Raw genomic sequence first — 26,156 nt, 5'->3', positions numbered from 1 at the left:
CACAGCACTGTACCAGCTACTACAAAGAAAATTAACTCTGTCCCAGCTGAAACCAGGACAGTGGCATGAAAGATTTTTTGAGCTTTCCTCATATTTTACTGTAGTGTGTGTATTTCTAGTGAGAGGACAGCTCAGCCTGGCCAGAGTTTTTATCTTTAGGGTGACGTCTGCAATGCTTATCTTAATCAGCTACTGTGTTTATTCACTGGAAATATGTGAGAATCTGAAGAAACATCTATTAGCAGGAATCAAGCCAAACTACCAAAAAAAAAAAAAAAAAAGTAGAATCTGGTCTTTTAGCAATTCATAGTATTTCACATTAGATTTCTATTAGCTTTCCTTTGCAGAATTCATTGTGAGGAATGATACAATGACAGCAGAATGGAAAATAATCTTGCGTATTTTAAAAACAAAAAAAGGTCTTAAACTAGAATCTGGTCATCAAAACATGAACGTTATGAGTCACAAACATAAATTACTTAATAGCAGTTGGTGAAAATTAAAGGAAGTATTTTTTTTTTCTTGCCGAGAAGCTCTTCTGTGGTACTTGCAATTTGTTCTTCATAGTTTGTTGTAATTTAATTGTCATCGTGTTTGTTGTTCAGTTTTTTTATATTGGCCCTCACAATAGTTCTCATAAACAGTCCCCATTAGTCCTTTTATATCATTCTTCATAAAACTTATGGTGTTGGAGTGTAAACTTAGAAGTATGTATACAAATACTGACAGTAACAAATATCATGTTAATCAAATGCTATGCAAGTAGACTTTGTATGGCCAAAGTAGTCTATAAATTCAAGAACCAGTTACCTGAAATGCAAGGAGATAATCTGCACCATTAGATACCATTGTTGGGCTATACTTAGCAATTTGTCAACAATTATGAAAAACACTGAAGACCAGTATGCCCAGTCTAAACACTGATCTAGTGAATATGTTCCCATATGGACCTTTCTTGGGGTTATGGTGTATATTACACATACAGAGTTTTCAGTAACATTAACAATTCGCCTGCTATGTTTTTAAAGTTATAATGCAACTCCATGAGGGTTGTCCCCTTAAAGTTATAATATAAATGTTAAATAGTAGTAATGGTGGTATTTTATTATTTTTCTCCGTGTAGCATGATCTTTCATCAGTAAACTAATACTAGTTAGCATCATCATATCTCACTGGGGAGATATCGTCTGGATGTAGGATCGGCCATTACCCTGTGCTTGTGTACTGCCATAAATAAAGTTACTTGACTTGTTCTTTGGCACTACTTTAAGAATACAATTAATATAAATTTTATGTGATTAAAATGATGGATAAAAATGTCTATAAAACATTACATGTTTATGATGCAACTTAAGCTTTAATACAGGAAAATGTTGAGCTAAACTGTTGCAACAGTTTAAGGACAAATATCCATACAGAAACACATTACTGTGTATATTTGGATTGTGCATGTGGATCTCCTGTACTGTCTGTGAGTGCTGACAGATTTATAAGTCTAGCCCAATAGCACAGAGCCTTTGTCCACACTTTAAGTAAATTATGTCCTTGAGTATGGGCTGCTTTGGTCATGGAAAAATACATATGGATGAGACTTGAATGAATAATATTTTTCGTTGTGAGCACCTTTTTATCAGCAGCAATATGAGAGGTTTAAGTGAATATCCAGGCTCCCAATTACATATGGATATTGCCATTTCACTGCAATTTATCTTTTCTAATTATGACACAGTACATTTATTTCTGAAATTTCACATGTTATTAAATCTCTTACTTGTCTGGTACTGCTTTAAAGGAACACAACCCTTCATTCCTACCAATTCTGACAGAGAGTAAGATATTTACGGTTTTTTTACTTTGTAAGCATTTCCTGTCTTATGTGGAGGTAAGGAAAAGATGGGGATTCAGCTGGTGAACTGAAACAGAGCATGATAATCCAGAATCAGCACTTGCTACTTTGGTTGAAATGTCAGAGACCTGTGTGGTGGAAATAAAGGCATAAACCAGTGGGGTAGGTTTCCTTTGATGGTCACACAATGGTGGTTTTCAAAGTTTGACTTATTTAAAATAACAGAAGAAAGCTTTAGGAAGAAAATATTATAAAGAAAATACTAAGGCTGGAAAACTGGCAATTCAATAATTTGGAAATAACAGAATTGAAGAATTCAGGTTGCCTATGGAATTTTCCATTTTCATATCCACCGTGATGCAGGTTTTAATTACAAAGTCACCTGCTTTTTGTCATTGGCCTCCAGCTTTGTACAGAGCAGACGTGCTATGAGGCTGAAAACAAACATGGTTTTTAAGGCCTTTGCTTAATGTGTGGCCAGAGGTAGAATATGTACACTAAACAAGGCATTGGATTACAAGAAGATCTTATGGCTAGGGTGGCTGAAGGCTGTGCTAGAAAACTGAACACTGTCTCTGACTCTTGTCTGCTAGGGGTGGCTGAGCAAATTAATTTCATGGCTGTCTTTAATGTGTCTCATTTTCTGTGCCTAATTTAAATCTATAGAGTGATTTGCATCTATAATTGCAGTTTAAGTGAATAGGAACTGTGTTTGACTATATTAACCTCTGTATGATGCTGCAAATCATGAATAAGTTAGGTCTTGTGTGTTTGAAATTAGACACCTAACGTCAGAGGATTCTTCCGATCTTGATATTCCCCAACTACCCTTCTATAAATTGAATTTAAGAATACTTCTTCCCTCACAGTCATATTGTAAGGTTTTAATTAATAACTGTTGGAGAAACGTTCAGATGTTATGCTAATGAACACCACAGGAGAGCTCACGAGGAAATCGGTGATTCTGTCTCAGGGGAGGACTGGAATTGCCGCAAGGCTGAGGGTCACACATCGAAGAACGGAGGTAAAGCAGGATACTGAAAAGTTGCTTATTTCATGGGATTTGTCCTTCCTGTGCACTGAATGAGGTCCTGTAAAAACAGTAGTGTGTGATTATGTAATTGAAATTTTTTTTCAATTATCTATGCACAAAGGCCAAAGGAAGGTTAACTCTGGCATTTCCTAACTTCAGTAGTCCTTGATTGTGCAGTCCTAATGGTGTTTGCATGTTTCTGGGAGGTGTTTATAATGTTGGGGTATGTGTGTGTGTATGCAGATAAAGATACAATTAGTGCTAGAGATGCTTACTTAGAATTTTAATTTAACCCATATGCAGAGCAGAACGTCTTGTTAACAAAATGTTACTTACTTATTTTTCTTGTTTCATTCATTCTCACTTAATCAGGATGTTCTCCAGCATATTTTTGAGACAGTTTAAGGAAGCTGAGATTGACAGTGATTGGAGTAATCAAGCCACTTCACTGTGAAGCAACTTGCTTAGGAGTAGAATAACTTTCCTTTTAATTTAATTATTTATTGTGGCCTTTCAGTGACCCAGCAGTTAGAACAATAGTAACCTGGTTCTATATGACCTATGTAATACCAGAACATAGTATTTCATAAAGAAAAAGAAAAAAGGAAGAGAGAGGTATTCTGTTGTTGTACTTCCCACATGCTACTATCACTTGTAGGATATTTTTTTTTCACCTTCAATTGAAATATATCCTTTTCTCCATCTTCTCCAATATTCTTTCCAGAGCTATACTGTGCATGGGGGGTTTGGTTTTGGGGTTTTTTTGTGGGTTTTGTTGTTTTTTTTTTTTTAAGACACTGTAATTCTTAATTTATTGATGATTGATTTGTGTCATCCTGTTGGAAAAAGAAACAAAATACTTTGCATTCGGAACAGAGGATTCAATGTTACACTTAGCAAAAGAGAGGCAAGAAAATATCTATCTAGAGAAGAGATGTTAAGGCTTCTACTTCTGCAGTGTTAGTTTCTAGAGGAGCACTTGGGGAATGTTGGAGTCTGGATGAGTAGGTCCTGTGTGGACTGAGGTTTGAATGAAGGCTGCATTTTGCTAGGAAGTGGTGTTCTCTGAAACACATAAAATCTTTCTGTGTATCTGAAGTAATGGCAAGGTGCCCAGAGCTTTGTGGAAAGATGGCTACTTCTTCAGCAATAAATAAAATAAGTAAGTAAATAAATATATTTAGGCAAGGGTAGGATACCTTTGATGTGAAGATCATCTGCTAGATGAAAGACTGCAACTGGCATGCAGTGCCAAGCATCCCCCTGCTTCCTTAGCACCTTTGGTGCCAACATCCTCAAAAAGAACAAGGATTATAATCCTTAAGACATCAGACTTGAAAAAGGATTTCCTTTAGAGCTAAGGTTGTTTTTCTTACCCTCCAGACATGTAGCTAGTGGTAGGACAAATGAGTCTTCCAGAAATTAAAAAATGTTTAATAACTGTGGCAGTTTTCAGATTACAAGTCATCAAATAATTTAGTTTTCCTGTAACCATGGACAAGGTCCTGATGCCCATCTGCCCTTGGAACAGAAGTAGGTCTGTTACTGATTTAAGCCAGGGGTCCAAGCAGCCCAGTGTTCATAGATGGGCACCTGGCATAGAAGAGTTAAAACAAGGCCTACATACATGATGCTTCCCCTCAAAACTCTCCCGGTCTTCAACTGTTTCTATTTTGGGAATGAAAATCTCACTGAGGCTGGTGTGGCTTGCCTGTTCAGTAGTCTGCAATGGATTTCTGCCAACTAGGTGCCCACTCTTCCTTTGAACTCACACATCCACACTTGTCCTCAGGCAGGGAATGCCACGTGTCCACTTCCCGCTGCATGAAGAACCACCTTGTTCTCCTTACTTTGAACCTGGCTTGTATAACAAGGGGCCACCAAGTGAAGACAGTGAGCAGATACTCCCTCTCTCCCTCTCTCCCTTTTCCCTGTCGCCCACAGACCTTTTGTCAGACCTCCATTACATCATCTCTTTCCCAGCTTGAAGAGTACTTGACTACTCCCTTGCTTGCCCTGACCATCCCTACCCAGGACCCCCACCCAGGCATCCTGTGGCTCAAGGGCTTCATTTAAGCCCAGGCTGGGACACCCACACGTGCCCTTGCCTGTCAGCTAGCTGGGAGCAGCAGGAGCTGGGTGGCCCATGATGGGGGAGGAGCCGGGAGCCGGGGCAATCCCAGCGCAGACAGGGCCCTCACTGACTGGGTGCAGTCCCACCATGTCTGAGCCAGGTTAGCAGACAGGGTGAGGCAATGAACCAGGTCCAGGGTCCATCCAGGGAGTTGGGTCAGGAGCAGCCAGAGACAAGGCCAGAGACAGATACACCGACAGCATATGTCCAGCAAGAACTGAAAGCCAATTAAGGGCTTTTAGTGCACTCAGGGCACTGTCACACTTAATCTACATTGAATTTTGTCATTTTATTGCCTAGTCACTCTGTCTTAGACTAATTTTTCAGTTCTTTACAGTTTGTCTTCAAGGTATCTACTATCTGGAGTAGCTTTCTGTATTCAGCAAACTTTGTCTGTACTCTTCTAATGCTTTTCCAGATACTTTCTGGATATGTTAAGTAACATGGATCCCAGCAAAGACCCCTGTGGAACTCTGCTGGTGTCTTTCTTGCCTTTTTACAGCTTCACATTTGCTCCTACGCCCTACCTCTTAACCAGTTATTTATCCATGCCAGAACCTTCCTTATTATGTAATGGCTGCTTAGTTTCCTTTAAAGCCTTTGGCAAAAGTCTTTGCCAGAAACTTTCTGGATATCCAAGTGAACTATGTCAACTGGGTCACATTTACCCACATAGCATGACTGAACCCTGCAGAAAACTCAGAGGTTTGTAAGACAAAGCGTCACTTTCCAGAAGTGATGTTGACTCTCCCAAATAGATTTTATTTATCAGGTGTCCACTAATTCTAGCATTTCTTATACCACAGATCCCTTGTGGTAGCCAAGGCACTGGTCTGCTCAGTGAGAAAAATAAAATTGGAGTAAACCAGTTTTACCTGACTGCCAGTTACTGGCAACCTTTATAGGTGTTAACGTTACTAGCAAATCTTCAGGATGTATGACTTGTAATTACACTGCTGTTCCAGTGCTCTAGACTAAGACTGCATCTTGCAGAAACGGGCTTGAAAATAATAGGATGTGTCTGATCATGTTGACAAGCAGTGGAAAGGACTGAGCAGTACTTCTAGTACTTTATTAAAATGTAATGAAAGGTTTGAGCAGCTCACTTGAGTGGTAGTTCCTCATTATAATTTTGTCCTAGAGCCACTCTTGCAGCTCACAACTGTGAACGTTAGCAGAAGAACCTTTTCAGTTGCAGTGAATAGCTAGACCACAGTTTGACCATCTTGAGGAAGGAATCAAATGTCTGTTTTTCATATAATGCTCCCTCAGACTGTGAAGGGGAGAAAAGAACCATCATTGGAAAAAGAAAGCATGAATTTCTGCTTTCTTCTGAAATGCAGAAGAGACGGGAATAAACTAAAATGCAGAAGGAACTGAGAGAGTCTGCACAGTGGAGATCTGGTAGTCAAGGGACTAACAGTCCTACCTCTCCCTAAAAGGGCAGAGCACTTCTGCATATCCTCGTATCGACTCAGACAAGGTCACATAAATAGAATAGATCATTTCTTATTGATAGGCAGTTCAGAGATCAGCTAGTTCAGAGATCAGAGGTTTTTATATCTTTCTGTTTGAAAGACCATGCAGAAGTCGTTTCGAAGTGGAAGATAACACTGTTGTGCTAGTTTTGGGTTTTTTAGTAAACCCAAATGCTGAAAAACTTCTGATACTATTACTTCCTGGAAAGTAATTGTTTTCTCAGAACAGGAAGGCTTGTAACTTGTAAATGAAATAGCAAGGTTTGCATTTGCAGGGAATAACAAAATTGGTTTAAAACAGATTAAGTATAAGACAAAATAGTGTGAACAAGAATACCCAAATTATTTAATGTATTTGAACTAGTAGGCTTTTAAATTCTTTTTGGGCTATCAGCATTACAACTGGAACAGTAGCTTTTCATACATTCCACTTTACAAAATAATAGATATATATAAAGATAGTGGGCATGATTCATAGCTAGAACTTCTTAGAATTCTTTTAAAATTAATGACGTTACTGGTGTGCAAGGGTAGTCTCACGGGCAAGAAGTCAGTAGAAGTATGTCTCTCTATACCTGCCTAGTATCTTGTCTAGAATGTTTTTTCCACATTTCTGTTCTAAAGTTATATTTTCCCCCTTTAAGTGCCAAAAAGGAGGAAAATCATGTACTTCTGATTATTGCAATACATTTCTAGTATAACTGTTTTCCACAGTATCTTGGTCATCTACAATGTTTACCATCACTTTGACTTCCTGAGGTTAAGAAATTTTTACACTGGAACTACTGTTTCCTTATTGTCACTGTCATTTGCCATGAAATAATACATGTTTCACATTGCACCTGTGCTAAGAGTCACGGATTACAACCAGAATGAGGTGATTTCACATTATAGCTCCTGCTTTGGCTTTTGAAATGAAACTGGCCTTTGGTTAGTCTTGGAGACACAGTCCTGGGAGGAGGACCAGCTTCAGGCAGAGCAGAGAGTTGCTTTGAGCAGAAGTCTGCTATAGGCAAGAGCAGCTGTAGTCCAGCTACATACAGCCCAAGGTGGCCTTGCTGCCATTAAGGAAGGGATGTGAATGTGTGGCTTGTGCTGGAGGAGGTGGGATCACCTCTGCAAGCAGCAGCAGTGACACCTCATACTGATAAAAGCAGTAGGTGTTGCAAGGTTGGCTTTCCAGACCTCTCGTGACAACTCTTCATCACACCTGTATCGCTTAACCCACTCTGTCCCCTATACTGTGCTGGAGCTGCTTCATCACAGCCCTTTCTCCACAGACAGGCAAAATAAGATCATTCTTACTCTACTGAGAAGATTTGAATGTAAGCATGGTGGTGTTTATTTTTGTTGATTTGTCCTGTTTGGAAAGTTGGTATGATCAGCTGTTTTAGGCTACAGTATTCATATTTTTGTCTCTGTTATCATTTTGCATTTGTTTTGTCGGTAGGGTCAGCCTCAGAGGTAGCACTTGTGAACAGCCAAGAAGTTTGGAAAGGTGCAATTGTCTGTCTAGTCATAAATGAAAGAAGACGCTTCTGGCAAATGTTTGCAAGTTATACCTAGTGATCAATCTAGGAGTTGCCTGATTACTTACAAACAACCCTCTGCCATTTCCATAACTAAAAGCTGCTTAAAGTTGCTGCTGGCACTTCATTTTAGTTAAGTTTAGAGTTCAGGCTGGAGCAGATTTACCAGATGAGCCAAAAAAGTGTTTAGCCTGCCACCATTACTACCATGTAGTGCAGCATGTGATTCAGTACTGGAAGATGTGGCCGTTTAGATCAGGATTACATCAACCTTTTGTTTCCATGACATTGCATAGATATGAGTGGGTACCTGAACAGGTCTGTTCAGCATTGTAGGCATTCCTCATCTGGAAGGAAGGCATTTTGCCCAACTGTGTGCTAGGCAGACCATCAAGCCATTTTCATAACTGATCCAGACCCAACTAAAGAAAATATGCAAGTAGTTACCATCTGAGCTATTGTAAGCATTTTCCTTCTTGTAGTTGTTGCAGCCTGATCATAATGACTCAGTTATCACATGCTATAAAACGCATTAATTGTTCTTAGCACTATATACTGTCAGAGCTTGTTTTGGCTGTTCTGGCTGAGTAGTCTTGAGACTGAATACAGGAGGGGATGGGAAGTGCCTGGATGGAGAAACCACTGCAGTCATGAAAGTCACAGGAGAGCTGTCTAGCACACCTGAAGACTTTTCGGACTACAGATGGATCTCCAGCACTCTGTCTCACTGCAGAGTTTACTGCACAGTAACACTTAAGAAAACTACAAAGAGGAAAGAAAATATCAGAATTCCTGGAAAGCTGTTTGGATGAGGAATGGAGTTGTTATTAAATCAGACTGGGGTTTTTTTTCCTCCAAATATACTCTTTTTGTTGAAACTGAAAAGTATATCAATTTTGAAGAAAAGTGACAGGATAAAAATTCTAGCTGAAATGTTTTGATGATGGAGAAAAAATACTGTTTTGAAAATTCAAAGCAAAATTTTGAGTCATTGTTTTGAATTAGCTTCAATATTTTAAAAAGTTTTTCTAAAATTTTAAAAGGCAATAATACTGAAATGTTTTGATTATTTTGAAGTGACTTATTTGATATTATTTTGCAGAATATTTTTTTGAAGGAGATATCTTAATTTTTCCTTTTTTGGAAATAAGATTTCCTGTCTAGTTATTCCTATGCTACTTCCTGTCAGGAGGTCAGGTTAGCAGCTATGATGTTTTTAATCTTCCAGTTACTTTTTTGCTACCTCAAATTAGCACGTCGGGATCGGCTGACCAGGTATTAGGTTCATATTAGATTTAATACCTGCAGGTATTAAAAGATTTCTCGACTTTTCTGTGCATCCTGAGGGAGAGCTATACTGAAGCTATCCTCAACGATACTGAAGACTTCCCTGTTGGTTTGCACACACAGCTCAGTAACTTTCACTGAAAAACTTGCAACGATTGGTGCTAGTGGCAGCCATACAGCTACTAAAATAGATTTAGTAAGTTTAATTTCATAAGAACTAGGAGATCTGGAATAGCCCGTCTCTTTTAAGTAAGTAGGTACAATACTTCTTTAACTCTTGGGCAGCAGCTGTTTTGCAGACCTTGGCACTAGGGTCAACTGGAGTAATTAGAATAAGAAGGAATACTTTCCCTAACTAAGGAGCTGTTTATATTGACAGTATCTTAATTGAGCTACTAGCTGAGAGTCCTTGATAGAAAAATCTAGAAGAAAGAAAACATGAAGTCACTAAGTTTTATTGACTGATCTCTTGACCAAGTGGATCTGTCATAAACCAAAATAAAACTCAGATGATCTGCCTAAAAATTCTGCCATTCCTGCCACGGGAGTCTGCCATAGTTCTAGGCTTAGTCACTGACTTGTGTTGAAGAAATAATGCTGTCAGAGGACTGTAGCAAGGTAGATTTAGGTCGACATGACAGCATGCAGAATAGAATGACTACTTGGTTATGCAGGTAGGTAGTGTGAAAGGAATTGTTTAATTTTTCTTATCCATTGCAATTAGACACTGTTTTCAGGGTGAAATGCAAGACTTCCTTTATTTCCTGTTTACACAGACTCTATCCTCTTTACTCTGTGCTTCTTAATGATGGTTTTGGACTCTTTCTCCTTGTTCCTCAGTGCTCTGACAGCCTGTACAGCTTAGTTCTCCCACAGCCGTGGTTTTGGACTAATTTCTGCAGAGCTGTTATGAAATCGTTCATGACTCATTCTTCTCTTGCTTTCATGAGTGAAATATGCCCACTAAAAAAATCTCACCGTGGCATGGCAAGGAACACTTACCAACTTATTAAGTATGCTGAGCTGTGTTTTAGCAGGTCTATATAGCAGGTTCCAACCTATACGTTGCAGAATTAATATGCCTCTTCCTAATTCCTACCCATAGGGTGGCCTGATGGATGTTTTGGAATATCCTTGCTCTCAGGATACAGTATATCATATTCAGAAGGAGATACTATTAGGAGAAAGGGAGAGTCAGATATAGCCCTCACTGTTTTTTCACCAGGCTTTGTCTGCCTTTTTCTGTTCCACCCTTGTGTAAGTACAATGATATGATCATTTAGCAAGCAAAGTGGTGTTATGGTGTGCCTTACCTTATTTTCTGTGTCTGTAGCTTTCCTGTCATGACTCTGTGTTACAGCTAGGACTCACCAAACAACAGTTAGTTCTATGTTTTTAGGCCACTTCTTGCCTTTTCTGGCACTACCTCTATGAAGGTAACATATTGCCCAGATTAGGCCTTGCATTTATGTTTTTCTTTCCCTCCGGAAATGTTCTGTGATCTGCTTCATTATCTTATGGTTTTTATTACTTTCTGCGTTCAGATAGATGTTGAACTTTGTGTGGTAAGATAGTAAAGTAGGTCATTTGTTTCTGTTTCAGAAACTGTACATGACCAGCCCTCAGATCACCCTCTGAGGTTCCCTTATTGTCAACTACAGTTTTTCATGTTTGATGAAAAAACTATAGGGTTGGATCCAAATCCCACTGCAAACAGTGAGAACATTTCTTTGAGTTAAAATTTTGAGTTTTGGATGAAGCCTAAAACTGGATGGTCTGGCCAAGGACCATGAAAGGAGAAAAGCTTCTAGTAAGCATATAATCTCAAGCTAAAATAAAGAGAATTAAATATAATTTATGTATATTATTTGTTTAATATGTTTAAACATAACTACTTCTTCAAAACTTGAAATTTATTACCCTGAATTCCTGTTTTTAAGTGTTTATCTGGACTTCCGGTAAAATATGTAGAACATCTGGGTGGACAACAGTGAATAGAGTTCACCTAACTTTGTACTTGACAGGATGATAGGATGCAGATGTGGGAGAGAAGACACTATTCCCACCAGTCTCCTCAGACTGCTTTTGAACACTTTACTGATATGCTTCATTAGCCCCTGAAGTGAATTTTCAATGCAGGGAAATGTTCATTGAGATAAGTCCTAAAAGAGCTGAGATAAGTCATCAATGAGTTCATACATGAACGCAAGTTTACAGTTTGCAGTTTAATAGTTTACACAGCATATGTGAAGAAGTTAGGTGAAAAAAAAAAAAAGAACCTCAAGAACCATGCTTTATTCCACTTATTGTATGAGGTAGGTTTAAATACCTTGCTGCTCTACTTAGTGCATTGTGAAGGGTCATACTGGTGTCATAATGGCATGTGCCATAGCAATTGGCATATGCTTTATATTTTGCTGCTTTTTTATTAATTGTCACACATGGCAAATTGCATTTCTGTTAATCATTCTGTGCCATAACACTGAGATATTTTTCTCGACTTCTCCCTCCAAACTTTGCAGTTAACTCAGCATAATCGCAAACCTGTAGTCATGGGTAAAAATATACTGACTTTTAACTGGTTCCTTCTAACTCTTGTTATTGACTGTTGCTGCAAAGTAAATCTACATTCAGGAGGCAAAATCCCCTCCCTTTTTTTGAGAAGTATGCTTATACTCTCCATGCTGGTATGTTTATGGGCTTGCACCATTGCTTGTTCAAATGCTACCTCAAAAGTTACAGTATCACAAACTTTAGGATTTTGAGTATTTGCAGAATCAGAGTAATTGTGATTAAAAACTATAATAAAAGGTAAGTAATGTTAAAGCAGTGGGAATTGTAAGCACTCTTGGAACTTCAGAGTCAGGTGTTCAATATTAGAGTTTGATTAGTGTCTCTTCTATATGTGCTCTTTTTATGAAGCCCATTTTATTTTAGATGTCAGTCAGGCTCCATCACTGGAAGGCCCAGGACTTAGTATCTTGAAGGATTCAGTCTTTGAGGCTTTGAAAATTTCAACAATAGTAAACTTGCAGTCAAACTGGGGTTTCATTCTCAGAGGGGTCCAGATATTCTGTCTAGATATTCAATACTGATGGCAGATCTTAAACAGTTAACTTCCGTATTGTTATTAGTTCATATTTCAGGTGCAAAGACAGAGAAAATTGATAAATGGACTCCAGCTCTAAATAAGAAGATATCTTTTTCACTGTGGCTTTGAAATAGGCTTTCCTTGAGAACAGTTGAAATGTAGTTACAGATGGTGTTGGAAACAGTGTTAAGGAGGAGAGCACCGCGGTCACTGGTGTTCTCTGAGCATGGGTTTTGCTAGAAACATTAGCTGAAAAATTACAAGGTGAGGATGTTAAGTTTTGAGATGATGACACATGTTGGCTTGCTTGAACTTCAAAGCTTTGTTGAATACAAAACAACTGCAGAGCTTAATATTTCAGGAAAATATTTCAAAAAATAACCTCAGACAGAAGGAATGTGGGAGCAACCCGGGGCTTGGCTGTCATTAATTAAATAGTTGAGGCAATTAATGCAGTACAATGTGTTAAAGGTCAAGTAAAGGTACAATACTTGGTTGTAAATGTTAGTGTATAGTCATTATTAAGAAAGAACAGTTTGTCCATTTAGTTTTATAGAAGGGTGATGCCATAAAGTTCTGTCTCGTACTCACTTCCGTCTCATTTCAAGGAACACTGTGCACCTGTCATTATACTTCCTAATCTTTTAAAACCTCCTTAAACTGTGTCTCCAGAGCTAACAAAATACCTTTTTCCTGTCTGCTTTATATGTAAATAACAGATTCATGAAAGAGGTTTCCTTTGGTTGATTGGCTTGGTTTGGTTTCAGAAATTACGGAGCAAGTCAATTGTAAAACTCTGCAGTTTCTGTTAAGTGGCAAGTGGTTTAGATCTTGTTTCCAAATAATGCTGATGACTGCAGAACCATCACAGAAAATAAGTTCCTTCACATGAAGCAAGTTCTGCTAAGACTAAGAAAGCATTCTTACTCTTATAATAAGCTGAATAACTTGCTGATTTTGATTTGGGGAAGCAAGAAGTTGTAAGTCTATTTTCAGAATTCCTCTCTCAATGAAGAACGGATTTCTCCTGGTATCTGAGATTGAAGCTGTCCAGTATTGCATAATTAAATGCTATACATGTTTTGAACACAGAGGCCAGTTCAGCTTTGTAGCAGACATGTTAAAAAACATCACATCAATATCTGGAAACCTGCGCATTAAGATGTAGAGTAGACAAATACTAAAAACAAGACATAAAGCATTTTGAAACCTAACAGAGAGGTTTGCAAGCCAAACTTAATCAAACTTATCATAGTTTCCTTGCTAAAGAGAGAATATTTTTAGTTTTTATGTGTTAAGCGGTCATAGTTGACAAAAAAGACACAGTTAGATCAGTTATTTATTTCTGATTTAATCATTGTGAATTTGTTTTCTTGCTTTCACTAAAGAAGCAAGATGCCAAAAGAGAAGTGGGGCACACACTGTCCATCCTCAAGGAGTTAAATACATGTAGTTTGATCGGAATCAAATTCCTAACTTTGAAGTCCATTCATCCGTGGAATATTTTTCTCTCACTGGTAGAAAAAGCTGATAGAGTTGGAAAAAGCAGTGGAATGTGTAGGGAGACTTCTTAATTGATTGCAGTGGGAGTTCAGTGGCTAGAGCAGTTGGAGAACTGGATGGAGGTTAGAAAAATAAATCACATAGCCCAGACTGACAAAAATAAAGGGTTCAGGTGTAGTCACACAAAGATCAGTCATTGTAAGCTTAATGGAAGCAGTAAGGAGACACTTGACTCTTTAATACAAGACTTTGCTGTCTACATTCATAATGTTTTCTTTTCTACTGTTTACATTCATAATGTTTTCTTTTCTACTGTTATGTAAAGGAGAAATACACCAACAAAGCAGGGGTGGAAATTAGTAATACAGCAGTGAAGGAATTACTGTTTTGAGCTAGGTATGCCATTCCCTTCCATCTTTACATCTGATAGAAACACCACGATAAGAAAGCAGTTCTAGATGCTGTGTCACTGAAATTCAAAATTATAATGAATGGCTTGTTTGAGAATATGGAGCAAAAAACAGCATTAGAGATGTCAGAGTAACACTGAATGTCAAAAATGTACACACTTCCCCCCCGCAATACATATTAGTTCGCCGTATTGTACATAGCATTATTCTGTTCTTAGCAATGCAAACTATTAAGAAGTAATTTCTGATCTCACTTTTACTTGTGTAGCTTAACTGTTTCCAGCAAGTCCCTAAATGAAGTATGAGGGGTGAAAGCTTCAATTAGCAAAGAGGCTCTAACCCCTTTCCAGTCTCCTGACCCCTCCATTAATTGTGTACAAGAAAATACCTGGTATCATTATTCAGAACATCTTTTCAGTTTGCTCTGGGCAGAACTGATTGAATAATAAGTGTTAACACTGAATATGTTATTGTCTTTGGAAGGTGAACGCATGACTAATTTTCTATGATGGGGTAGAAGACAGTATTTCTGTGTGTAATAGAAAAACTCTTTATTATTTTGTGATGTTAAAAAATCACAAGTATTTTGACTTAGATTGCTCCTTCTTGCAGATCAGATGAGACAGATATATTATTGACAGCATCTATTTTTTAATAGCTTACTGAAAGGACACAGAAAATACTGAAGTACTAAAATATAAGTAGCCCAAATCATATTGAAATAGATACTTTGAAAACTAGTAGAAAGGACAGGCAATAAAACCCTAAAAGAGATTCAAAGGCTCTGTATGAAATCGGTTTTGAGTCGGTGTTTCCCAGTATGTCTAGAATGCCTTGTTATTGTATTATAATAGTGAATTCCAGGGTAAAGTAATTGTGCATAATTTCTGTGTCTTGTTAAACACCAGCAAACCATAGTTTCAACCTCTGCTGCAAGAGATCCACGTCATTAATAGCAGATTTTCTGGGATAGCTAAAAATTTCTAAAAAAAACTTCTAGATCCAAGATTTGGCCTATAAACACACAAAGCTTGAAAAATATCACTGACTGACTAGCTGTACAGTAACCCCCCTACCTTGTGTTTTCTAGAGGCCTTCATAAGAGTTAAGAATGATGCTTATTCAGAATACTGATAGTAGCAGCCAGAAAAGGCATTCCAACATTGCAGCCTGGGAAAGAAAACTCTGCAATTGAACTGTCCTCTTATAAGCAATAAAAGATGTTGAATGCATCATGGGTCAAATGGAAACTGCTTTGGATATTGGGTGTGTGTTGGATTTGTAGGGTAAAGCATGCAGTGAAGAGGCAGTATTTTCTACTTTCACTGCACAAAATATTCTGTTACCCAGAAATTTCATCCTAACAATTTCTTTAGTCTGTGTCCAATGTATATGTAGAGGAAATGTATTTCTTGTATGCATCTGTATGACTGAGTTTTACTAAGAACATGACCTGTACCCAGATACAACATTATTTTAATCAGTATCTGTGTGGTTTGGTGGGATCTCAAATTCGTACAAACCACACCTCACTAAAAGATTGTCAGCTGTTTTCCCACTCATTTTTTGAACAGCTTCCCAGGCAAGCATGACGCTTGCTTGCACGAATGATACCCAAGAAATTATTTAGCCATACAGCTCTTCAGCTTGTAGCCTGGTATAGTTGTGTTGAAGCTAACTGTGCTCATGGATTTACTCCAGCTGAGGATGTGATCCTCTTTGTAACAATGCAGCAACTGAACAGCTAGGAGCCAGCAGCCAGAACTTCTTGCTGGAGTGGACAAAAATACGACATTCTTGATGACTATTCCTCTTGTAAATCTCAGCATGATTTGTGATGGAGCGTGATATGTAGATCTCAGTTTGAAACCATTATGTTACATGCAGCAACCTCACAAAAAAACTCACCTATTCCCACCCTATCCCTTCTCTAACATAATCTTCTCATTACTGACATGTGTGTTAGCTTATGTGCTTGTTGTACTAGCCTGTATACTTACTAGTTAATGCTTTTTTGACCAGCATATCTAAACTGAACTGTCAATGCCACTCTTTGTCCCAAACTTCTGCTACTTTGTGGAAAAAAAAAGCCAACTCGGGCCAAAACTAGCGAGTCAATTCTGTTATTTTTATAAGATTATCACAGGAATGCCAATGAAAATATTCTTAAGTTACAATGGGTGTAACACAGGATTTTCACATTACCCCCTCCCTCTGGGGGAAATCCATAACTTTGTCTACAGTGTGAACTCTACTCATGTGGGTCAGGGCAGATTTACCCAGTCAGTGTGTTTGTTTCCACTTCCATTTTCATTGGCACAAAACCAAATAACTAAGGGGAAACAGGCAGTGCAGGGCCCCCACCCTGGCTCTGAACGTATTTTCTTCTATTGTAGCTGGTTCCCTCAATTTCCCAGATCAATCAAAACCTGCTGGAGTCACTGCTGTGATAAAGTTGGTTGCTGTCAGGAGGTAGGATATTTGTGCTAGAGCGATCAAGAGGGGTCAGAGCTTTTAGTGGCAATGATAACCCAATAGAAATAAATACCTACTGAATTCCAGCATAAAATGGGGCCTGGGAGCGGTATGGAATATCTGGAAACACACTGAATTTCTAATGGTTTCTGTATTGTGCTAGCCTCCCACTCGGAGAGAGAGAAGAGCATCAGCTCTGATCTTCCCAGGGCTATCATAACATTTTGGAGATCAGGCATATAACAAATGCTGATAATGTCAATACTTGGATGACTCCGTTTGAGGACTGGTTAAGATGCTAGTCTTGAGAAGTCAAGAGGTCAGTTCCCTGAAATGTCCTGTCCAAAGTCTCAACAGCCTGTGTGTGAATGGTGCACCCTAAATCAGTGTAAAGTTCCAGTCCATCTATGTCGCTTAACGAAAAGGATTAAGAATCATGCTGTGGTTTATACATTTATTTATGAGAAAATAACAAAATCTCTCTCAGCGGAGGACCATGTTATACAGTTGTGTCATGAGGAAATGCAGATCAGCTTCTGCTGTCTTGGTTTTAGGGAAGAGTCTGCTACTGGGTTTAGTAGTAGCTGGTTGCTGCCTGCGTTCATGGTAAATGCTTCCTGAGTCAGTAGTTTACTGTTCTCACTTCTGCTTTTCTAATCTTAACCTCAGATTTGAAAATTAAGCTTTGCTCTTCCTGATTGTTTTGGTACATTATTACTGTTACTGACCTCAAGTGTATCCTGAAAGATAATTTTGATTGTCATGTTAGAAACAGGATGTACTATCACCTGTTTCTCCCGCATTTACGTGTGGTGTTTGAACCACCAAAACTAGCGAGAACTGCTCTATTGGCTCCTACGTAAGATACACAAGATACGGCCTCGTGCTCTGCCTCGCATGGCTGCTTTCGCTTTACCACACATGCACTGGCCACTTCTATTCCAGTGAATGAGACGTGCCCAGGGCTGTTCTCTGCCTTGGAGGCCAGCTCGTGCCACGTCCCAAATGCACGCAGTTATAAAAACTAGGGTAGCTGTATTCAGGTTGCATACTGGGAATGGTCCCCGGCCTGTGCTGGCTGCTGAGCCGTGCCCAGGAAGGGTTTGGGTAAGAGCTGGCTGGGCTGGCCCGAGCAGTGCCAGGGTCAGCCTCACGCTGCGGCCATACGGGCAGTCGAGTCCCGGAGCCTGGGATCGTGCCTGCCATCAAGGTGGAGCTATTAATACTGTTCCTGATCAGTTGATTGAGATTATTTTCAAGCATAAGCCATGATGTTTACGATTCCTTACAGTTATGTCTCTTCTTATCAATTATTATATATCTGGAGGGATTCAGAGGTCTTATTAGATACTTGGAAAAACGTCTTTTGGCTTTCTGAATTTTATGTTCCCTGCTTTGATACTTTTCAGGTCAGAGTTCCACAGGCTGACATTGTAACCTAAGAGAAAATATTGTCTTTTATCAGTTTTCAATTTGCCACATATAATTTCATTAATGAAGTGCCTTGTTCTTGTCTTACAAAAGAGAGAAAATAACCAGTTCTAACTCCATGTGATGAAAAATTTAATTTGTTAATAATCTGATAAGCAATAAGGGTTAGACCAACAGGAAGCAGGAACAATAAGTGACTTCACAGACAACAGTCACACTTTCATATATGTCTCTATATTAGCCTGTGAGGAGACTTTTTTCTACCATTTCATTATTCTTAGGTGCACCAACCGGTTCAGCCATTTAAAGCATATGCTGCAGGACATAATGCATCAGCGAAAGAAGATGCGAGGCAAGCTGATATGACTGGCCAGGGCATAGTACTCTCTTTGTCTCCTGGCTTCAGTGGCCAAAACCCAATTGTTGAATTATTTTGTGAGAGCACAATCTTGTCTTTCATTGAATTATAAAAGGCTCTGCCAGGGTTATGTGCTATTTCCAGTCAGGAATATGGAGGCTTTAAATTCTTGCTGGGTACAAGGAGTACTATGCAGATGATGCAATGGGAATGATGCAGAATGAGAGTCTGGACTGAGTTTTTAATAGTGCTTAAAATAGTGTTATGTTACAAATCAACAAAAAAAAATCACATTTGCAAACTAAGAATAACACAGAGATGAAAGATTCTTCCTAATTACATCTACTATACTAATGCTGTGCCAAATGCATTTGATTATGTGTTGCAGCTTTAAATATGATAAAGTTTCACTCATATAAAGCTTACAAGATTTTTATTTTCTGAATTATGCTGGTTATCTTACTGATGAGTCTATGCAGGTGGTTTCACATAAAAACTGGTAATGTTTATCCTGTTGGGGGTTCTATATATTCTACACCTATTAATATAAACAAGTATTTTAGGAAAGTTTTAGAGAATTATTTAAATTGCACTGGGTTTCATTTTTTGATGACCTGCACTACACTGCCAGGTATTTTAGTGACCAGCAGTTTAACTGTTCAGTGTTTGGAGAAATTTAAAACCCCCCCAGAAGTGAGCTGAAATATATTTCTCCACACACAAGTTGTCCAGCGTGAAAGCCTGCTACTGATGCCTTTGCAGGGCTGGAAGTTAATGTAACGTCCTACTAACAAAGGGTGATGGGATGGGTTTGAACCCTACCCAGAGGAATAATGCTTCTGTTTTTAAGTGGGGAGGGCAGGGAATAAGAGACTTTGACATGGTGACATTTTTAGAAAGTTCATCACTGAATTAGAATTAAACCTTGCCTTTCCTGGTCTTTAGGCAGAAAGTAATTTGGGAAGGAAATTCAAAGATTGGAAGGAACTATTTCTGTGACAGTTGGAAGATCAACCTCTTGCTTCCCCCAAATTCAGCCAGCATCTTGGGAATCTAGAATATGCCCAGTGGGTTGGCAAGGAAAGGAAGGAAGAGCGTGGATTGCTGTGTGGACGTTAGGCCATGTGTAAAATGCTTCATATTAATTACTTAATCATGTGGTAACCAGCTTTTCATATGCAACCTGGGTGTCTGAGAGTGGATCTCTCTCCCTGAATGGGTGTTTGCATATGTTGGTCCAGTTATTACTCCTTTCCTTAAAAGGAAAAAAAAATGATCAGAACTAGAGAGGATAGCACAGCCTTCCCCACTGCTCGGGTCCGTGCAATGCCTCCGCTGTTGTTTTCATACGGCAGCAGTTATGGAGTCATGCCTTCCCGTTCTGCCTTGAGGGGGCTGCAAGGCTGAAGACGGGACTGTAAAGCTTCAAATACAAGACTCAAAGGCATCATTGTGCAGGAAAGGACTTGAAGCAGTTGCTGAATTTTAAGTTCATGCTTAAATCCAAATCATATCTGTGAGATTTTAGGATTTGCTCAAGATTTTTGTGAATTTAGGGCTGTGCACACTGTAGAAATGCTGAAGCAGAAATGGTTCCATATTATCATTACAGATCAGGGGACGTTTACATTTATAGACAATCACAGTCACATTTCCAACCAGTAGACCTCAGCCCTGTAACTTCGTATGTGCAGGGACAAACTTTTATACGCATCAGGATGAGAGTCTTACTTCCCTTCTATTTATTGCAGAGATAATCCTTTTTTGTTGTTTTTGTCCTTTATTTTAGTCCCTTTTTTTTTTTTTAAATCTGGATGTTTAAATAGTTAGAATTAGGATTGTCTGTTTAATTTGAGGATTACAATGCATGCTAACTTAAATTATATGTTGTGTATAGTAATTTTTATCAGGGCCAGCATACTGTAGCAAAATAAGGATCTTTTTGGGAGATCAAACAGCTTCTACAATTTGGAAAGTAAATAAAGAAGCAAAAATAAACGTGCCACACCTCCTCATTTGCACTTTCTCAGACAGAACTCGATCAAATTGTGGGTTGTGCAGAGAGCAGACAACATGGTTTGGTGTGCAGAGGCTCCAGAATAGTGCTATGCTTCATGTTTTGCATAAAAATTTGTATAGGTCTTATAACTAACTTATGAGTAAGCAGAGCATTACTTTATGTCCAGAGTGAATGACATGACACTTCTTTGCAATTAATATATTCACATTTTGCATATAGGGATTTCTGTAGATTTGCAGATCCCCTTTACGTCCAAAATGATTTTCTTTTTAAAGCGAAGATAAGCTACTGTTGAAGCCTTTGCCATGTGATAGCTGTTCTGGGTTTAATGTTTGTGTCTCGTTGGAATAACACGGGTTTGTTTGTTCTGTAGCTATTCCAGCCCACCCACATCTTGGTGGTTTGGCCCTTCCTCTTGCTTGTCTGCAGGTGTGCCCATTGCTGACCTCATTCACCCATCTATTTGGAGTCATAAATACATTTAACCTAATGTTTGGCCATATCTCTGTTATGGCACCCTTGAAACAGGAAAAAAAACCCCAACAATTAATTGCTTATTATAAAGCAAGACTTTTTCTTGCCTAATGTCCATCCAAATAGGTGTTTTTTCATGCTGTCACAGTAAACGATTGTAAGGTTTCAGTTCTATTTTGGGCTTTGCCACACACTTGCAAGTGCCTGCTGATGTCACCTCCCTGTGCTTCTCTCTTACTTAGTTCAAAGTGACCACCCTTGTAAGTGCTACCTTTTCAAATGTATGTAAAGTGCTTAAAGGTTCTCAGATGTCTACATGAAAGCAAATTGTAATTAATTCTGTACTGCTTTTTTTTGTCTAAAGTGCTAGGTACCGTAGCTAAGATTTTCTGTGGTTTAGGATTGGCCTAATTCTGACAGGCAGGGAGGTTTTTATTGTTCACTTGAATAAGACTAGAGTTAACATAAACTGTTTTGTTTTGTTTTCTGAAAATTCAATCCCAGAGCTACATAGATTTATTTCAGGATATTTTCATATGAAAGTTGTGTCCTCTACAGGGAGAAGTGGAGTTAATTTTCATGCCAAAATTAAATCCAGCAACGTTCTCTTACTTTTATTGAGGGAGCCTTTTAATGGATTTTAAAAAAATACCAGTAGTGTTAATTCAACCCACAGTGGCTATCACTGGTATCCCGTGCCACTGCCTACGTATATGTAGTCATTTACACGTCTGTCAGGTGGAAAATGCTGTACAGAAGGCTAGCTGCATGCTACAGCTGGAAAAAGAAAAACCCAATGCAAGGTGTAACATAGTGTGAAAACAAACTGGATAATGCACGAATTGCAAGTGCAGACATTTTTCCCCAGAGACACTGTTTTCTTTTGACCTAACCTTGATTAAGTCTTTAGGGCTGAAATAGGCAGTGTCCCAAGCTGGATTGCTTGTGCTCTTTTAAAAAAATTCTTGGCCAAACAAAATTTGTTGTCCAGCATTTCTCCAAGGTTGGGTAAGTGCAGAAATGAAAGCAGGTGGAGAGGTAGAAGTCAAAACTCATGCCTGAGAAAGAAGTGCAGAGTATAATAGGGCAAAAGATGAGGTTTGGGGGGAAAATGATGACAATGGAGAGAAGTAGAGAAGTGTGAGGAGCTAGAGGAAAATATGAATATTAGCACAGATTCTGGAGGCAAGTGCTGGAATGTGTTAGTCATGTAAGAAGAAATCAAAAAAAGAGAAGTACGAACATATGGGATGAGGTTATATACAGAATGTTTCCTTCCTAAATCTGCAGTTTAGCATGGTAGCTCTGGGTCTGACTGTGGCTTCAGCTGCCCACAAATGGCTTGTGAAAGTTACTTTCAAATTGTGTATCTCAGTACCTATAGGTGTCTTCTTGAGTTTAAATGGTGGAATTGTGTGCTGGGGCTCTAAAGAGACAAAATCAGTAGACAGGACAAGCTGGGCGATTAATTTTGTTTCATAGGATATGAGGTTTGCGTGTGCGTGTATCTGTTTATATGGTGCAATCTTTAATGAGTCACATACTGTTTCCCTTAGCCCCTTAATTTTAGGACAGTCTTCAGATGACTCAGCACGGTATAGGAAAGACTAGTATAGGGTACTTTCCTCTTCATAGAAATTAAAAGGTATATATGTGAAATAGGCAGGAGACTCATAGAAGAGAGGGATGGTCTCATGGTTAGGAAAATTGGCAGCCATGAGAACGGGCTTCTATCCCTGCCTTTACCGATAAGTTCCTATTAAAGATGGCCAAATTGCTTTGACCAAAATTTTCCATTGGCCACTAAGTACTCATTTTTGGATTTTCTACAGTGGGCCAGATTGGCAGACTGCTCTCCCAGCTGCAGTTTAAAGTCATTGATAGTGTGCTTTGGACATATAAAAGCCTGTACAAATGCTAAGTAGTTAAGGAAAATCAGTACTCTGATTTCTTAGATTAGGAACCCAAAATGCATGGAAACTTTTGCCATTTTTGCCCATTATCTCCATGCCTAACTTTGTCCTTATAAAATGGGCATGATAGGAGGGAAAAAGCCATTTCCCCTATAGTCAATTCCCCTTCTGAAGTCAATTAACATTTGTGAATCGCTTAGATAACTTTGGTAAAAGCTCTAACATACTCCAGAGGAATTTATTAATTTTCCTTTTTAGTATAGTGTTGAAGTGTCATATTAAATACTTAATTATTCTTTTATTATAGGAAGTATGAGTCCTGCAGAAAAAAAAAGTGATTGTGAAATTAAAACCATACTCCAAGGTATTCTCACGATGGAGACATGAATTGCCCAGTGAAACTTTCGGTTTAGGAAATGTTGAAATTTAAGTGTTTGATTTCACTATATAGGGAGGGTGTTCATTTTGGTTTGGGGAAGAAAAAAGGGGGAGCAAAGATGAAGGCTTTTATTGGCTAAAATATATTTAGAGAGTGAATTTCCTGTGGTCTAGGGTGATAAAAAATACTTGACAGGCAGATTCTGCCTATGTGGGGTTCCTGACCAAGAATATCATACCTAAATTTGTTCCCATTAAAATCAATAAAATATCTCAGATTGCTTGTAGAAATGTTTGTGGTGTGTATTGCAACAAGTATTCAGTATCCACAGTTCAGAACTGCTTTGGGCCAATGGGATTGCAAAACATCCGTCAGCTTTGGCTGACAGCCTAAGGTTGCCACAGCAATTTTTCTCTTTAATGAGTAAAATAGGTAGTGTTTATAGAAAAATAACTGTCTCATGAGAAGCTGTGCAATAAGTTCCATTCAAAACCATTCTGTTTATATATAGTTTTGTTGTTTGTTTTCTTTTCTTTTTACCTACTACTGTGGACATTTGCATGAAAACAGGATATTTCTCCTTCAAATTGCAGGCATGGACAGAATAGCTACTATGCCAAAATGGAGCCAACCCACTTCAAAAAAGTAAACTATTTTGCTCACCAAATCTGTTTCTTCTGTGTATGTAAAGTTTTGAGCACTTATTTTCCTACCTAAATTTAGGGGCTGGTTTTTTGCGTTAGTTCTGTAAAACCAACAAAACAATATGGATATAATAAAATGAGAATATGTTAGTGAAAAGATTCAATGAGGAAAAAAACCAATAACATAAATAACATTTATGTTTTAGTATTTACAGTGACAGACAGCAGGGATAAAAGTATTTTTGTTACATGTGCTGACAGGTTTTTTTACACAGCTTAGAAACAATGATAAATACTCAAGAGAGTGATAAATAGAAGAGCTGAGTCCTGTTTTGGCTGATGGTGGTCAATAGAATTAATAAAGGCAGGCTTCTCTTAAGAAAGTCTGTGTTCTTTCTGATGGACAAATCTGACTTTTCCAGTCTCAGGTTGCATGTAATATTCTAGCAATTTGAGAGATACACTTTTACTGACAAGTGGCATATTTTTTCTGCTTCAGCAATGTTTTATAATGCCCTTAAGACTTACTTTAGGGGTCCAAGGCTGAATGAGTGTACATTAACACTCATGTTCCTGTATGTATTTACATCACTTCACAGCATAGTCCCTGGCTTCAGGTCCATCTGGGTGCACAGGGAAAGCTCTCAATTGCCCAGATAGCTCTTGAGTCATTTATTTCTCTGGCAGGAATGAGTAGCAGAGTGGGTGCAACGTGCTGCCAAATCCTCAGCCCCTGTAGCTCCCATCCTAGCAATAATGAAGGCAGGAGTGTGCATGACTGAGCCTTCCAGCTGGAGGCAGCTCCAGCCAGAGCCGTCTTACAGCTGCTCTGCCCTGTAGAGGCTCACTCACCCTGGACTCCTGGACTAGGAGACCACAGTGGCTTGTGGCTTAGAGCATGCTTTTCCTGTTCCTCCTCCTCTCAATCTAGGGTGGTTCTCTGAAAACTGATACCTATCTGTGCAAAATCCACTGGACAAAGCCGTCGGTCTGTTTGTACCACTGCAGGATTTAGAGTCACCATACTAATAAGTAAATATTCCCTCTCTGGTTAATAAATGGAACAGCAGGGTTTCAGGGCAGGTGAGCATAGTCCTCTGACTATAAAGATTTGCAGAGAAATTAAGAGTGGAGAGGCTCCTGTTTGTACTACACAGATCAAGTTTTCCAATGTCATGAGCGCCACTTCTTCCCAAAGCTACCTGCACATCTTTCAGACAATCTTTTTTTCTCATTTGAACAAATAAGTATCCCACTGATCTTGTCTAATGTAACCAGCCTGTATTTGGCTCTGAGAGCCCAATTAATTAATAGTCTCTTTACCTCTTTGGGGCCGTACGGATTCATGATTTGCAAATAAAAATTATAAAAACTATACAATACACCTCACAATTCTCCCTGCAGATGCCATGCCACTTCACAGAGTCAGGGTCCATTTGCTTAGGCCAAACACCATTTGAATGTGACTGAACAGTATCAGGACCTAAGCGGTAGGAAGAAACATCAAGGGCTCTTTGGAGAAGTTTGTTGCATTTATTCCTATTTTATAGCTGCTCCATATGCAGTTTACACTTGACAACTTTTTTGGTTGCTTTTAGCTTGGGCAGCTAATAATGCATGTTCACATTGTTCTATTTTTTTCATATTTGTAGTACTTGACGCAGGATTGTGGCCTAATGAAATGTTTGCAAAGTAATTCAGCATAAGTGTGCCGGTTAGTTTCTTTGGTTATCTATTGGCGATATTCAGTTCCCACCTAGTTTGTTCAGTGCTGCTTTGGCAAACTGTTACAGATTTTAGCAGCAGGCAGTTCACAGTAATTATATCATATAATACACTAAGTAAATATATGATAAATGAGCAAATGTAAACCAAACAAGAAACGCAACCCTGGGGACTAACTGGGCCTGAAATTCCCGTGGATAAGCACAGCAGGTGAGCAAAGGAGTATGAAGAATAGGATTAAAATGTCTTAGAGCCTGACTGCCACAAATATGTCAATGGAGCTGAGTCAGCATGGGAAGAGTGCAGTAATTTGCTGTTGATTCAAAAGCCAGTAGCTCACTGCTACCCTTCTGGGTGATGTGGAGAGCATTTGCCAGAAATGCTGATGACTAACCTTCGAGAGCTCTGCCGAGCTGCTGCTTCTGC

General features: G+C 38.8%; 1 protein-coding gene across 1 annotated transcript in view; it reads left to right on the top strand.

The window, feature by feature from the left end:
• ADGRG6 (adhesion G protein-coupled receptor G6) overlaps nt 1–26,156 on the top strand; it is a 115,424-nt gene that overhangs the window by 17,626 nt on the left and 71,642 nt on the right.

This window comes from Gymnogyps californianus, chromosome 3, assembly GCF_018139145.2.
Source record: "Gymnogyps californianus isolate 813 chromosome 3, ASM1813914v2, whole genome shotgun sequence".
In the NCBI taxonomy this organism is placed as follows: Eukaryota; Metazoa; Chordata; class Aves; order Accipitriformes; family Cathartidae; genus Gymnogyps; species Gymnogyps californianus.
Note: the sequence above shows the minus strand (reverse complement) of the source record. Positions and strands in the feature narration are given on the sequence as shown.